This window comes from Sus scrofa, chromosome 10, assembly GCF_054392235.1.
Source record: "Sus scrofa isolate SSC_HxYL_T2T_F1_AM1 chromosome 10, Sscrofa_HxYL_maternal_Yorkshire_Landrace_v2.0, whole genome shotgun sequence".
Taxonomy (NCBI): Eukaryota; Metazoa; Chordata; class Mammalia; order Artiodactyla; family Suidae; genus Sus; species Sus scrofa.
In genome coordinates, this window is record NC_139392.1 from 58,118,410 (window position 1) to 58,133,273 (window position 14,864).

A 14,864-nucleotide genomic window follows, 5' to 3' on the forward strand; every position below is an offset into this window, starting at 1 on the left:
GCCCCTCTTTCCTCAGGGGTGGGGAGATGGGTGGAGTTTAATCTTGCTATTTCAGGGTAACTCAGGATCTGCCAGTTAAGTATTTGATCTCTTTCAGCAAATCACTCAGTGAATTCATAATTTAAACATGGTCACTTGAAAGTGCATACCTTATGTCTGAGTATTTCTTTTTCTCCTTCCCCAAAATGACATCATGAGGCAGAAGAAGCATACTTGCCATCCACCATGGTGGCCAGGGTGACATCTCTCTAGGGTGTGATCCTCTGAGTCCTGAAGGACTTGTGTATCTTATGTGATTTTTGCCTCTGGTTCCTGGCATCTTCCCCCAATGCATCCTATCTGGAGGTAACTGGTCCCACCTGACCGTTGAGTATGCACTGGCATGTGTTGCTGAGACCGGCAACACCCACCGTGGTCTTGATCTGCAAATCTGGACTCTGCTCTTTTGTGGTCTCTTCTTCATGCCTTTTTTTTTTTTTTTTTTTTTTTTTTGCTTTTTTGGGCCACACCCATGGCACATGGAATTTCCCAGGCTAGGGGTCAGATTGGAGCTACAGCTGCTGGCCACAGCCACAGCCGCAGCAATATGGGATCTAAGCTGTGTCTGCGACCTACACCACAGCTCAAGCAATGTCAGATCGATCGTTAATAGACTGAGCGAGGCCAGGGATGGAACCTGCATCCTCATGGATCCTAGTCAGATTCATTTCTGCTGTGCCACGATGGGGACTCCCAAAGCCTTTTCTTTATTGATCCTCAGTCCTTCTATATCTAATCTTAGTGAAAAAAATGTTTATGCAACTGAACTAAAGGGAAGAAATGATTTTTTGGAATAAACATCCATCTGCTATACTAATACATTTTTAAATGAAACATTTTGCAAATTTATTTAATAAAGTAAATTATGTGAGCATGAATTTAATAATATAATGATCATTACATGGCATTTATGCAATCATAAATATCCATTTACATGTCTTCATTCAGACACGAACTAAAGTCTTAAAATAGTGGTTTTGTCACCAAGAGAGATGTCGCACTCTTTATCAATTCCCTAGACCACACACACACCACTTAGAATTGAATTTCAATTTGACTGAAATGACAAGAAAGACAGTATGGTTTGGCACTGAGGTGATTTTTATCTCTTCACTGCATCTCAGCACTTGTGTATTCACCACTGGGACAGGGAGAAACTGCTTCAGCCTTGGGGAGACTTGGGACACAGCCTAAGGCTCCCCCTCTCCCGAAACACACCATGCTGCCATATCTTCAGGATGCTCCAGATCCCAAGCAGAGTACTTTCCCTAAACTCTAGGACTTCCTTGTCTTGCCCCCACATTTCACCAAGCCTAGCGTGCTGAGGGGTGCCAAATTCCCTGTCAGAACTCCTTCAGAGAGCATCTTAACCCTAGTTGGGTCCTCATTGCATCTCTCCAAGCTCTCTGACTGTCTTCTTCCCTCACCCCTTTCCCACAACTAATAATGGCTTTGGCCCTTGGATATAAGATTAGTGTCCTAATAGATTTTTATACACAAGCAGGAACTGTGTCTCAAATATAATGAAAAGGAAGTGCTACTGTTTACAATAGTGATAATAAGTAAAGTCATAAATTTCTCATAAATAAATGTGCAAGATCTATATAAAAAAACTGCAGTTTTACCATGGAAACTGTAGAGTAGATTAAAAAAGAATTCAGTAAATGGAGACTTTTCATGTTTCTGGTTAATATTAATAAAATGAATTTGTTGCAAATGAACGTATACTTTCAATAGTTTTCGAATCAAAATTTCCATGAGGTTCTCTATGGCATTTAACAAACCAAGGCTCACCTGCAAAAGAAAATGCTCAAAACTAGCCAATAAATATGTAAAAAAGGAACAGTGAACAACAATGGGGTCCTTGTTCTATTAGCAAATCAAGGCTTATGAACTATAGTAATTATGAGACCCCATTATAGACTCATATAGTAATTAAGATGGAGTTAAGAATAGGAAAAGAATCAGAAGAACAATAAAAAAAAAACCCAATCCATTATTTATGGAAATATTGTTGCCCAAACTCTGCCTCTGTTCACCAGTGCTACATAGAAACACATATCCGGAGTTTTGGTGAAGGAGAAAAAGAGAGCTTTTATTGCTTTACCAGGCAAAGGAAGCCACAGCAGGCTAATGCCTTAAAGACTGTGCCCTCATTGGGAAGAATGCAGGGGGTTCTATAGTAAAACGGAGAAAAAAAGGTTTTCAGATAGGAATCAGGATTGGGGCAGACATGCATTCTTCTTTCTTTGGGGGGATCCTAGTCATCAAAGATCTGGGCATGATTCTGGTGGTGGTCTTCTAGGTTATTGCCTAGAGTAACAGTACTTGTGAAAAGGGCATATTGATCAGAGATTAGAACAAACTAGGAAAGTTCCTGAAAAACATCATGTGCTAATAATCTTTAACCCACAGGCAATTGTGCTCAGGGTCCCTAATCTTTAGCTTACTGGTGATTGTGTTTAGGATACAGTTAAGCCAAGGAGAAGGACAAGGAAGGACTCTAAGCTGTTCAGTTTTAAAGTATTCATTTCTAAAAGAAGCATGAGGAATGGAATTTTTCTCTTAGGTGTATAAGATGCCTCCATCATTATGTGTATCCCTTGAGAGGGAACCAGGATCCTGCTCCAAGGCTGTACTATTGTTTCTTGACTGTTCCTCTCTTGTCTTTGCATCTCCTCCCTTCCCTGACCAGCATTTGTCTGAACTTGTGCCTAGGAACTCAGGGAAGTCCATGGAGGCTGAATGAGACCCAGTTCATAAGAACAAGAAATGAGGGACCCAGAAAGGCTTCTGTGCCCAGGAGCCCCACAGAGCCCTGCCTGGTTACAATATGGGTTGTAATAAAGATTGTATTTCGTATCAGAGAGACAGAAAGATAGATTATTCAAGGTATAATTTTTGGATTACCTTTTCACTTGGGAAGAAAGAAAAACTAAAGCCAAACCTTGTATCATACATAGGATTAATTCCAAATGAATTCAAAAGCCCAATATATTTAACTATTTATAGCAGTTTAGTAAAAATTTAGGAGTTATTTACTTTTACTTTTCAGTAGTACATTTATTTTTTTGGCCTTGTTAGAGAATTATTCAATAAGCAAGAGATTTGCTGTTAATCTGTTAAAAGAGAGAAGGATAATTGAAAACATTTGTGATGTTTCAATTGCTGAGCATCAAGGCTGATCTTGTGCTCAGTGGGAAAAAAAATGTAAAATGGAATTTACATTTTGTCTCAGTATGCTTAACTTTATTCATTAATGAGCTACCTATATTATGGAAAAATGCTCTGTTAAAAATACTAAATAATATTTATTGAATGAAAGTTGAATGACTAAAATCAATTCTGTATTCTTGTTTTTTAAAGAGAGGATTCAGGTGCAGTTTAGCCAACATAGTCACTCATTCAACAAATTTTTTTTTAACTTTTTGATCACTTTGCCTGTTTCTCCCATTCCTCACCTCTAGCAATTGCCAATCAGTTCTATCTATTCTGTATTTTTTTTTTGAGGGCCACACCCATGGCATATGGAAGGTCTGAGGCTAGAGGTTGAATCAGAGCCACAAACTGCCAGCCTATACCACAGCTACAGCAACGCAGGATCCAAGCCTCATCTGCAACCCACACCACATCTCACAGTAACACCAGATCCTTAACCCACTGAGTGAGGCCAGGGATCAAATCCATGTCCTCATGGATACTAGTTGTGTTCATTACTGCTGAGCCATAATGGGAACTTCTATATCTTTTTTTTAGATTCTGCATTTAAGAAAGATTATATTCTTTCTCTGATTTTTTTCACTTAGCACAGTGCCCTTGAGGTCCATCCACGTTGTCACAGTGGCAAGATTTCATTCTTTTTTAATGGCCAAATAATATTCCATTGTGTGTGTCTATGTATATACACCACACTTTCTTTATCCATGCATCCATGAATGAACATTTAGTCTGTTCCTATATCTTGGCAATTGTAAATAGTGCTTCAGTGAACTTGGGGGTACATATGTCTTTTTGAGTTTGGTACATGTATCTTTTTGCTTTCTTTGGATAAATACCCATAAGTGGAATTGCTGGATCATATGATAGTTACATTTTTAACTTTTTAAGAAACTTCACTATTTTCCATAGTGGCTATATCAATTATCATTCTCAACCAACAGTGCACAATGGTTCCCTTTTCTCTACATTCTTGCTACCACTTGCTATTTCTTGTCTTTTTGATAATAGGCATTCTAATAGGTTTGAGGTGATAACTCATTGTAGTTTTGGTTTGCATTCCCCTAAGTATTAGTGATATTGATTATCTTTTCATGTGCCTGTTGGCCATCTGCATCTTTTTTGGAAAAATGTCTACTAAGATCTGCCCATTTCTTAACTGTATTTTTTTTGTGTGTGTGTGCTATTGAGTTGTATGTGTTCTTTATATATTTTGAGTATTAACCCCTTATCAGAAATATGATTTGCAAATATTTTCTCTCATTAAGTAAATTGCCTTTTTATTTTGTTGATGGTTTACTTGGCTGTGCAGAATTTTTTTAGTTTCATGTAGTCCCACTTGTTTGTTTTTGCTTTTGTTGCTTTTTTTTGGTATCAGATTCAAAAATTATAATCAAGACTTACGTTAAGGAGCTTACAATCTTATGTTTTCTTCTAGGAGTTTTATGGTTCTACATTCAAGTCTTTAATAAATTTTGAGTTGATTTTGTGTGTGTGTAATGTAAAATAGTGGACCAGTTTCATTCTTTTGTATGCGGCAAGAGAATTACCAAAATCATTTATTGAAGAAACTGCCCAATACCATTTATTAAAGAGAGTGTCCTTTCTTCATTGTGTATTCTTGGGCCCTTTGTTATAAATTAATTGACCATATATGCGTGGGTTCATTTTTGGGCTCTCTCTTCTGTTCCATTGGTAAGTGTGTCTTTTTTTAATGCCAACACCATACTCCTTTAATTATTATTAAATAATTAAAATTCTTCAAGTTCTTCAGTGAACTTGGGGGCACATGTATCTTTTTGAATTTGTACATGTATATTTTTGTTTTCTTTGGATAAATACCCATAAGTGGAATTTTAGAAGAGTTTTAAATAGGGGAGCATGATGCTTCTAGCTTTGTTCTTCTTTCTCAGGATTGTTTTGGGCTATTTGGAGTGTTTTGTGGCTACAGACAAATGTTAGGATTAAACATTTTCTGTAAAATATGCCATTGGGATTTTGATAGGGATTTCATTGAATTTGTAGATTGCTTTGGGATATATGGACATTTTAACAATATTAATTCTTTGAGTCCATGAGCACATGATATCTTTCCATTTATTTGTGTCACCTTCAATTTCTTTCCTTAATATTATGTAGTTTACAGTATACAAGTCTTTCACCTCCTTGGTTGAATTTATTCCTAGATGTTTTATTCTTTCTGATGCAATTGTAACTGGGATTGTTTTCTTAATATCTATTTCTGATAGTTTGTTATTAGTGTCTAGAAACACAACAGATTTTTGCATATTAATTTTATATCCTACAACTTTACCAATTTTTTTCATTCTGACAGTGTTTCAATGGAGTCTTCAGGGTTTTCTCTATGTAATATCATGCAACCTGCAAATAATGACAGTTGTGCTTCTTCCTTTCCAGTTTGGATGCCTTTTATTTCTTTTTCTTGCCTGATTAGTGTAGTAGGATTTATAATACTATGTCAAATAAAAGTAACAAAAATGAGCATCCTTGTCTTGTTCCTGATCTTAGAAGTAAAGCTCTCAGCTTTTCACTGTTGAGTATGTTAGCTGGGGCTTATCATAAATGGCCTTTTTATGTTGAGGTGTGTTCCCTATTTACCCACTTTGTTGAGAGTTTTTATCATAAGTGGATGTTGAATTTTGTCAAATCCTTTTTCTGCATTTGTAGAGATAATCATATGGTTTTTATCCCCTATTTTGTTAATGTTGTGTATCACATCAAAAGTATTTTTTTTGTAATTATGGAGTCAAACAGGATTTCCCAAGGTAAACATCAAACCCATAAGTAACAAAGCAAAACACTAACAAATTTGTGCAAATTTAAACATTTGTACTAGAATATTTGGTTTGTTCACTGCATAGAGTAGATTCTCAGTAAATATTTGTTGAATGAATCAGTATAAATGAATCATAAACAAATTAAGACACAAGAAAAATAATGGGAAGAATATTTGCCAAATATATAAAAAGTAGTAATATGCAGAATATGTAAAATGTGATGCTAAACACCTCAGTAGGGAAAAAAAACACTTAGAAGTAATAAAAATAAATGGCCAATAAACTCATAAACAGTTGCTCAGCATTATTAGTGACAAGGAAAATGCAAATTAAGAGAAGAATTTTTTATTTATCATACTGAAAAAATTGTAAATATTGATAATATCCATCATATTGATGCAAATGGAGGTAACACTTCTGGAGTATAAACTGGTAAAGCCATTGGGGAAGGAAATTTGGCTGTATCTTTCAAGATACCTGGGGGCGGGGAGAGATAAATTGAGAGGATGGGATTAACACATATAGTAATATATATAAAATAGATAACTAACAAGGACCTACTGTATAGCCCAGGGAGGTCTATTCAATGTTCTCTAATAACCTATATGAGAAAAGAGAATAGATACAGGTATAACTGATTCACTTTGATATAAATCTGAAGCTAATACAACATTATAAATCAACTATGCCAAAATAAAATTTAAAAAAATTTTAATGTGAAGAGTAAGCAAGAAAGCTTCTCGATGATAGCATAATCATGAATTTCTGATAGACAATGATTTATTAAACAGAACACAAAAAGTGTTGATACCTCAAGTATATATTGTACAACATGGGGAATGTAGGCAATATTTTTAAATAACTATAAAAGGACTATAACCTTTAAAACTTGTGAGTCACTATATTGAACACCTGTAACTTATATAATATTGTACAACTATATTTCAATAAAAAGTGCTAAGTAATAAAAAAATGCCTATATCTTTTGACCCAACAAGATCATTTTTGTGAATCTATTGAAAGCAAAATTTATTCCCAGCATAGGCATATATTGTGCAAGGATGTCCATTGCAGCATTACTTACAGCACTGAGAATTGGAAGCAATAAAAAAGCCCAGCAGGAGTTCCCACTGTGGTACAGTGGGTTAAGAATCTGACTGTAGCAGCTTGGGTTGCTGCAGAGGCACAGTTTTAATCCCCAGCCCAGCACAGTGTGTTAAAAGATCTGGTGTTGCCACAGCTGTGGCTTGGATTCAGTCCGTGGCCTGGGAACTTCCCTATGCCATTGGAACTTCATTATGCCATTAAAACAAAGAGAAACACCAAAAAAACACCCCATTATTATAGGAATTCCCACTGTCATGCAACAGGTTAAGGATCCAGTGTCATTTCTGTGGCTTGGATTTGATCCCTGGCCTGCGAACTTCCATATGCCATGGGTACAGCCATAAAAAGAAAAAAATATTTTTTAATTACATAAAAATGTTAAAGCCCAGCAATATTTGGCAAGACTAAATAAACTATGTGGAGTACCTGCAGTCATTTTAAGGAACAAGGCAGACATATATTACTGACATCAAAAGATTTATTAGATATATTGTAGAATTTAAAAAGCAAGTAAAATACCGCATAGAAAATGATCCATTTATCTGAAAATAAAAAGATGGTTTTTATATGAATATGTAAGTGCATGGACGAAGGACTCAAAAGTTCTGCTCGAAATGCAGTTACCTCTGGGGAAGAGAATGAAGTAGGGAAGAAGTGATGTCCTCATTTTTTATTATGTATAGTTTTGTTTTACTCAGATCTTTTACAATGAGAATATATTCATATACTCTTGGTAATAAAAAAGAGAACATAAACAAGAGGAAAGAGAGCATTATGCAAAAGTCAAATCCAAATGGAAAGGAAGAAAGAAATCAAAGTACAGTGTGCATTAAGCATGTACTACAGAAATAGAGACCCAGATGAATGAAAGCCCACTTAGGAGTTCCCATTGTGGCTCAGCAGGTTAAGAACCCGGCATGGTGTCCATGAGGATGGGGATTAGATCCCTGGCCTCACTCAGTGGGTTAAGGATCTGGCATTGCTGCAAGCTGCATTGCTGTGGCTGTGATGCAGGCCTGCAGCTGCAGATCCTATTTGACCACAGCCCAAGAAGTAACTACCATGTACCACAGGTGTGGCCGGGTTAGGGGGGTGGTGGGGAAAGAAAGCCCACTTAGTCTTCTAAAGAGGCTCCCCGTTTAATCCCTGCTGCTGCCTGATTAGCCCAACAGGGTAGTTATGATCTTATTCTTGCTCTATCTATCAGGGACTGTGCTGCTGCCAAGCCCTGGGAAGAGACAGGGGTTCTTGGACATGGCTTCTGCATGCAAATCAGGGTGGGGAGGAGCTGCATCCTCTGTATAATACATGGATTGGATGTATCTATAAGAGCAATGTTGAGTCAAGTTGCTGCTAATGTCTTCAGGGCTCCCTCCCGTAGTTATGATGGCTTTTCAAGGAAACCTGAGATGGCGTGTAATTTGTGTCTCGGTGATATTTGTGAAACCTCAGTTTTTAGGTAGCTTTCCAGCACCTCTTGAGGATACTCTAATAAAGAGCTGTCTTGCTGCTAAATGATTTTGTCAATAGTTAGCATACCTTCCTCTGTAGCCTAGACAAGAGAGTACTGGGAGTGTAGACTTTACTCTGGGTCAGGAATAGGAGAACACCACAGGTCCATATCCATTCACGAGGCCAGTTTGGATGCCTGACTCCCAATTCTGTTCTTTGCTGAGTATGTTAGTTCCTAATGCTGCCATAACAAACTACCATACACTGGCTGGCTTAAAACAATAGAAATTTATCCTCACAGTTCTGGAGCCTAGAAGTCTGAAATCAAAGTGTCAGCAGGTGCCATGTGCCTTCTGAAGGCTCCTCTAGCTCTTGCTGCTTGCTGGCCAGCTTTAGCTTGTAGCTGCATCACTTTGGTCTCTGCCTGCATCTTCCCATTGCCTTCTCCCTGTGTTTTCCTCTTTTATAAAGATATCAGACACTGGCTTTAGGGCGCACCCTAACCCAGTATACCCTCATCTTAATTAGTTATATCTTTGAAGACCCTGTTTGCAAATAGGGTTACATTCTGAGGTTTCAGGAGGATATTAAATCTGTGGGAACACTACCCAGCCCACTGTGCGGAGCACCCTGATTTAGAACACCCACACCTTTCAAGCATTTCTGTTTACTCTTTGGGTGACCTTCATGCCTTCTTTTTTGTGGCTTATTTTTTCCTCCTTGGTGTATGTGTTTTTTCTTTCTTTTTCTCTTTTTCTCTTTTTTTTTTGCTGAACTTGATCGTATGATTCTAACTGAAAAACTTCACACGTTTTACTTCTCCACACACCTATAGTGACAGTAACTTCATCTCTAGACCTCTTGGGGCAGCCTAGCTCATTGTCCTCATGGCTATATACTCTCACCAAGTCAGATCCCCAGGACTTAGCTTAGAAAATTTCTTTCCTTAGTCCACAGCTTACTACAAAGCTATGCATGTGATCAGTTCATAATAAATGCTTGTTGACTAGACTCAAAATGCTCCTTTTAGGGAGCAGGCAAAAGAATTTAAACTGCCACACGCATTCTTTAACAAGGAAGCAAAACACACACATCTGAACAAAACCCACTGCATAAATAAAATATGTAACACTAAGTCCCCAAGTGCTTTTGGTTTAGCTTTGGCTGCTTTTGCTCTTTCTAGTTTTCATGTTTCCAATACTTATTTCTAGCTTTGGAAACAGGTTTCTTTTATTCCACTCAGAGCTCTGTAGTTTTGGCTCTTTTTTTCTCCCAGATTTGGCAATTTCCTTTTTTTTTTTTTTTTTTTTTGGCTGCACCCATAAAATATAGAAGTTCCCAGGCCACAACTGAATCCAAGCCGCAATTACAACCTACACCACAGCTGCAGCAACACTGGATCCTTAACCCACCACACCAGGCCAGAGATTGAACCCATGCCACTGCAGAGACAACACAGGATCCTTAACCCACTGCACCACAGCAGAAACTCCAAAAAATGTCTATTTTTGATATGTCACTCAGAAAGCCTGTATGGTTTGGGCCTATAAATAATGTCCACATTGTGCTTTTTATTTCCCAGCATAGAAAGAAATAATGATAACAAAAGTAAGGACAAAAAAAACCCTTACTTTTATAATGTGCAATTCTAAATGATGTGTATATTTGATAAGCTACAGGTTTCTAATTTTTGACCCTATCCTTATGGTATGGATGGCAGTGACATTGATGTCATTTTAATTAGGTACCATGGTGGGCCTCAGGGAGGGCCCAACACTCCTTGTGAGAAGGAGGGAACATGGTGGGACTAGTGGAGGAAAGTTGCATTGTCGGGCAGAAGCCCTTATGCCACCAGGGAGATATTTCAGGGCTTCCTTCTTCCTTCAGGTATGTTGTGTTTCATAATGGGGTACATAATTCAAAACTACATGTGTGTTGGCAGCATAAAAAGTCTGAATGATAACCATAAAGGACTAAGAGATTCCAGGCTTGGCATATTAGTACTAGAGTAAAGTAGGTCAGAAAGAGAAAGGCAAATACCATATGATATTACTTGTATCTGGAATCTAATATATGGCACAAATGATCCTTTCCACAGAAAAGAAACTCATGAACTTGGAGAACAGACTTGTGGTTTCAAGGGGGAGAGGAAGGGGTGGGATGTACTGGGAATTTGGGGTTAATAGATGCAAACTATTGCCTTTGGAATGGATAAGCAATGAGATCCTGCTGTATAGCACTGGGAACTGTATCTAGTCACTTATGATGGAGCATGATGGAGGATAATGTGAGAAAAAGAATGTATACATGTATGTGTGACTGGGTCACTTTGCTGCATAGAAGAAAATTGACAGAACACTGTAAACCAACTATAATGTAAAAAATAAAAATCGTTTAAAAAATGACTAGTAGAGGTAATTCAGATGTGGGTCAATCAGGTTAGGAAAGTTTTATTCATATCTGTTTCCTTTTGGTTGGAAATACTTCATAATGTCTCATTTTTGCATGCAACTTTATGGTAAAAATATCTCAGGACTATGATACAGAAGTAAATGCATCTGGCTCTTAGAATTATTATGACTACTTGTTCATTTACACCAACCAACATGATGCCAGAGGGGCCAGTTAGATACACAACATCTGTAGCAAGTAGGTACCTGAATCTCTTGCCTTTGGTTTCATGTCCTTTTGCTAACTTTGGGGGTAATAATTCTCAGGTCACTGTACCGTAGTCCCAGATAGTGAAGCTCTTCTTTAGAAGCAGGACTATCACATATCTCTTCACATATGTATTTATTTCATGTCTGTTTTTTTCCCACTCCTTCCTGATGAATGACAGTCCCCCTTATACCCTTTGAACCGAGATAGAGGGCTGAGGTCAAGTTGAAGGGCTCTACCTCATCCATGATGGTTTTTTCTTCAACCTCTAGAGTAACAATAACTCCTCTGAGTTGAATACGAAGGTCTCAGGCAGCCTGCCAAGTGCTTGACATCAGTAGTAGTTCTCATCTTCATGGTGGTTCCTATTTCAGACCCCTGGCCAGATGTGACCTGCCACCTGGCTTTGTATGGCTGCAGACTGGGAGTAGGTTTCCTATTTGTAAATGGTTGGAGGAATAAAAGGGAAAGATAATTGATATTTTGTAAGAAATGAAGGGTACGTAAAATCCAGATTTCAGCATTTTATTAGAACTCATCATGCCATTTGTTTACATCTTGTTTGTGGTTGCTTTCACACTTCAACAGCTGGAGGGGGGCGTAGTTGAAACAGCAACCTCGAGTGAAAAATATTTACTCTCTGGCCCTTTCCAGAGAAACTTTACAGATTCTTACTTTAGGTGGCTGGTTCCATTATTATCTCCCATTTTACGGATGAGGAAATGGAAGCTGAGAGTTTCAGTTTCTCTGTAGCAATTTATCCAGATGGTGAACTTGAGACTAGACCTGTTGGATGTCAAAGTCCCTGTTGGAGCATCTCCTGAGCAGCACAGGCAGTTTGAAAATTCCTGGAAGAAATTTGTGAGGCAGCTGCTCAGCACTCCTGTATCCCATAAGAGGTTTTTTTGGTTTGTTTTGGGGGTTTTTTTGTTGTTGTTTTATTTGTTTGTTTTGCCTTTTTTTAGGGCTGCACTGGAGGCATATGGAAATTCCCAGACTAGAGGTGGAATATGAGCTATAGCTGCCAGCCTACACCACAGCTGCAGTGTCTGCGACTCATGCCACAGCTCACAGCAATGCAGGATCGTTAACTCACTGAGAGAGGCCAGGGATCAAACCCACATCCTCATAGCTACTAGTCGGATTGTTACCGCTGAGTCATGAGGGGTATTCCCCCTGAGAGTGCTTAGAGTTGACTTTACTGTGTATGCGTGTGTGGGCGCGACTATGTGCGGATTAAAGCAAAAGACAGAGCTGTAACAGGAGGAGGAGGAATTAAATAATTTCTTTTTCAAATCTCTACTTTGGGAGTCGAGGCGATGCAGTACCCGTAACACCTTGGAGGCTGCTTCTTGTTTCAATAAAAGAATGATGGAGGAGGGGCTGTCCCTGCTGTTGATGAATGATAGTAACAGTTGTCGCTGAGTGATCGTAATCATTTCCAACCAGAAGAGAGCAGTCATTAAGAGAGCAGTTCTGTGTGGATGGTTCATTTGATCATATCCCAAGAGTTATAGTTCATTGAATGAGTGAGTCATGCTTTGCCCTTTCGGTACTGTCATTTTGCGCATGCGCAGAAACAGTAGGCAGTTCCTAAGCTGTTTCATTGTGAGTGAGGCTCACCTGTGTCCCAGTTGCCCCATGGAGAGGCAGCATGTGGTCCTCAGCTTGCACTCTAAAGTCCCTGGAAAGACCCAAGAGGGGGACAGTGTTCCTTTGGTTAAGAATAAAAGGATTTCACTTGTGCTCAATAGACCAGAAACCCCTAATGCCTATTTGGGTTCCTTTGGAATGTAAGCCTCTTAATTTGCCGGGTGTTAGAGATCCTTTCTGCAATGCCAAACCCTTTTATACATTTCTCCAGAGTCTGAAAGTCTGACAAATTGGTCATACTTTTTTTTTTTTTTTTTCCCAATAGAGTCCCAGAGGAGGGAGGCATAAAGAACATATTCCAGGTATAGGTATTGCCCTAACATCTGCCTGCTGGAGCCACTGACTATGCTTTTAACTGCTATTTAAAGGAATTTGGGAAAGTTTTTCATAGCTATCAATCAGGCTATATATGAGAGAGATCATGAGTTTATGTGTATATTCCCAAAGTTATATTTTTTGTCTTTCTATGTTTTTTTTACGATGACTAAAGACCACCGTGTTTTAAGGAATGCTGCTAAAGGATGTTTCAAAGAGAAAAAAAAAATCTTACTTGTTGTCACAAAGATTTGAGGATGGTTGTTGGTTAAAAATAGGAAGTCATTTTTCTCATTTTTCACTAGGGAACCTGCTCACCTCATCCTTTCATATCCCCATTTCTGGAAAAGGTCTCAAAGTGGGGTTGAGAGAGTCTGTCTCTGCTTCGTAAGTGGCTCTTCCTCTCCCCATGTTCTCACTATGAACAGATCACCCAAATTCCCTGGGATCTGCTGATACAAAGAGGCCACCGAGCTGCCCTGCTGTGACGCTTGGCCTGCCCAGCCCCTGTCTGCCAGGTACCAGAGGGCTGAGACAGGACCCCTGCTGTTCTCAGTACAGTTTTGAACATTGCAAAAACCTGCTCCCGGCATTTTTAAGTGGATTTTTGCATTTCCCCCCTCTTCTCTGGGCCTCAGTGGTACTCTCATTTTTGGCACTTAGATGTCTGAGTAAATGCTTTTCAGCTGTTGACTTGAGTGCAATTCAAGCTTCTCCGTCTCCTCACTTCTGTTTCCAGCCTCCCCTTTCCATCTTTTCTGGTAGAGTGTTAACCTAAACATGTGCTTTTGTTTGTTGGGATATTGCGTCACGTGCACATGCCAAGAGCCCATTGGATCTGTCCAAATACCTCTGGGAAGGTTGGCATGGCCCTTGGTGCTATCCCCTCCCCCAAAGCAAGAAACAGAGACGTTAAGTGGCTTACTCGAGGTCACTGTTGGAAGTCCCTTTAGAAGTTTGGAGACTCACCCCCTGGGGGATTTGAAGTTCCCACCATCCCATGTGCTTCTATCCCTGATGTCAAAGCCTTAGTACGACTGTGGAAATGAACCATGTTGTTGTCCACCATGGGGTGACCATGCTGCCTGATCTAGTAAAGGCACATTGTGGCTATTCATTGTGACACTGTCAGGGAAGGGCCCCCAAGCAGAGTGTGGGCTTTCTTGCCTCCATGTTACCTCCATGCCAGGTATTTCCTACTCCATAGGTAGCTCCTTCATCAGTCATTTCCAACTCTGATTCTGCCTCAGATGTTTGGTACAGATAAGAGGCGTCCTCCACGTCATTCCTCTCTCCCTGTAGCTTAAGAACAAGAAGACATGGATGCTGAAATGGCAGAAACAGAGAGCTGCCAAGAGAAGGGGGTAGGCGTATCTCCACAAGGGGATTTTGACCTTGGACACAACCCAGGATAGCACCTGCTGGTTATCAGCTGGAACCTGGAAGACTCATTTTCCAGCATTTACTCAGCTGGTATGGGTGCCTTCTGGTGCTCCAAAGCCGGGCTTTTGACCCCAAACCACTACCAATGAATGTTGGTGGGCTGTTTTAATTATTTAAAATTTTACTAGTGTCTTTGTCTGGTTTGGGTATCAGGGTAATGGTGGTTTCATAGAATCTTGTTGG

At 39.2% G+C, this 14,864-nt stretch overlaps 1 protein-coding gene across 18 annotated transcripts in view; it reads left to right on the top strand.

Annotated features, from left to right (window-relative positions):
• Window positions 1-14,864, top strand: part of FRMD3 (FERM domain containing 3) — a 407,701-nt gene that overhangs the window by 266,409 nt on the left and 126,428 nt on the right. For 3 of the 18 annotated variants that reach the window (XM_084979813.1, XM_084979814.1, XM_084979812.1), the window contains exon 4: window positions 13,189-13,225. The exons of the other annotated variants lie outside the window; for them this stretch is intronic. The gene's annotated coding sequence lies outside the window, so the exon portion shown is untranslated. The remainder of the gene's footprint in view (window positions 1-13,188; window positions 13,226-14,864) is intronic. 18 annotated transcript variants of the gene reach the window in all.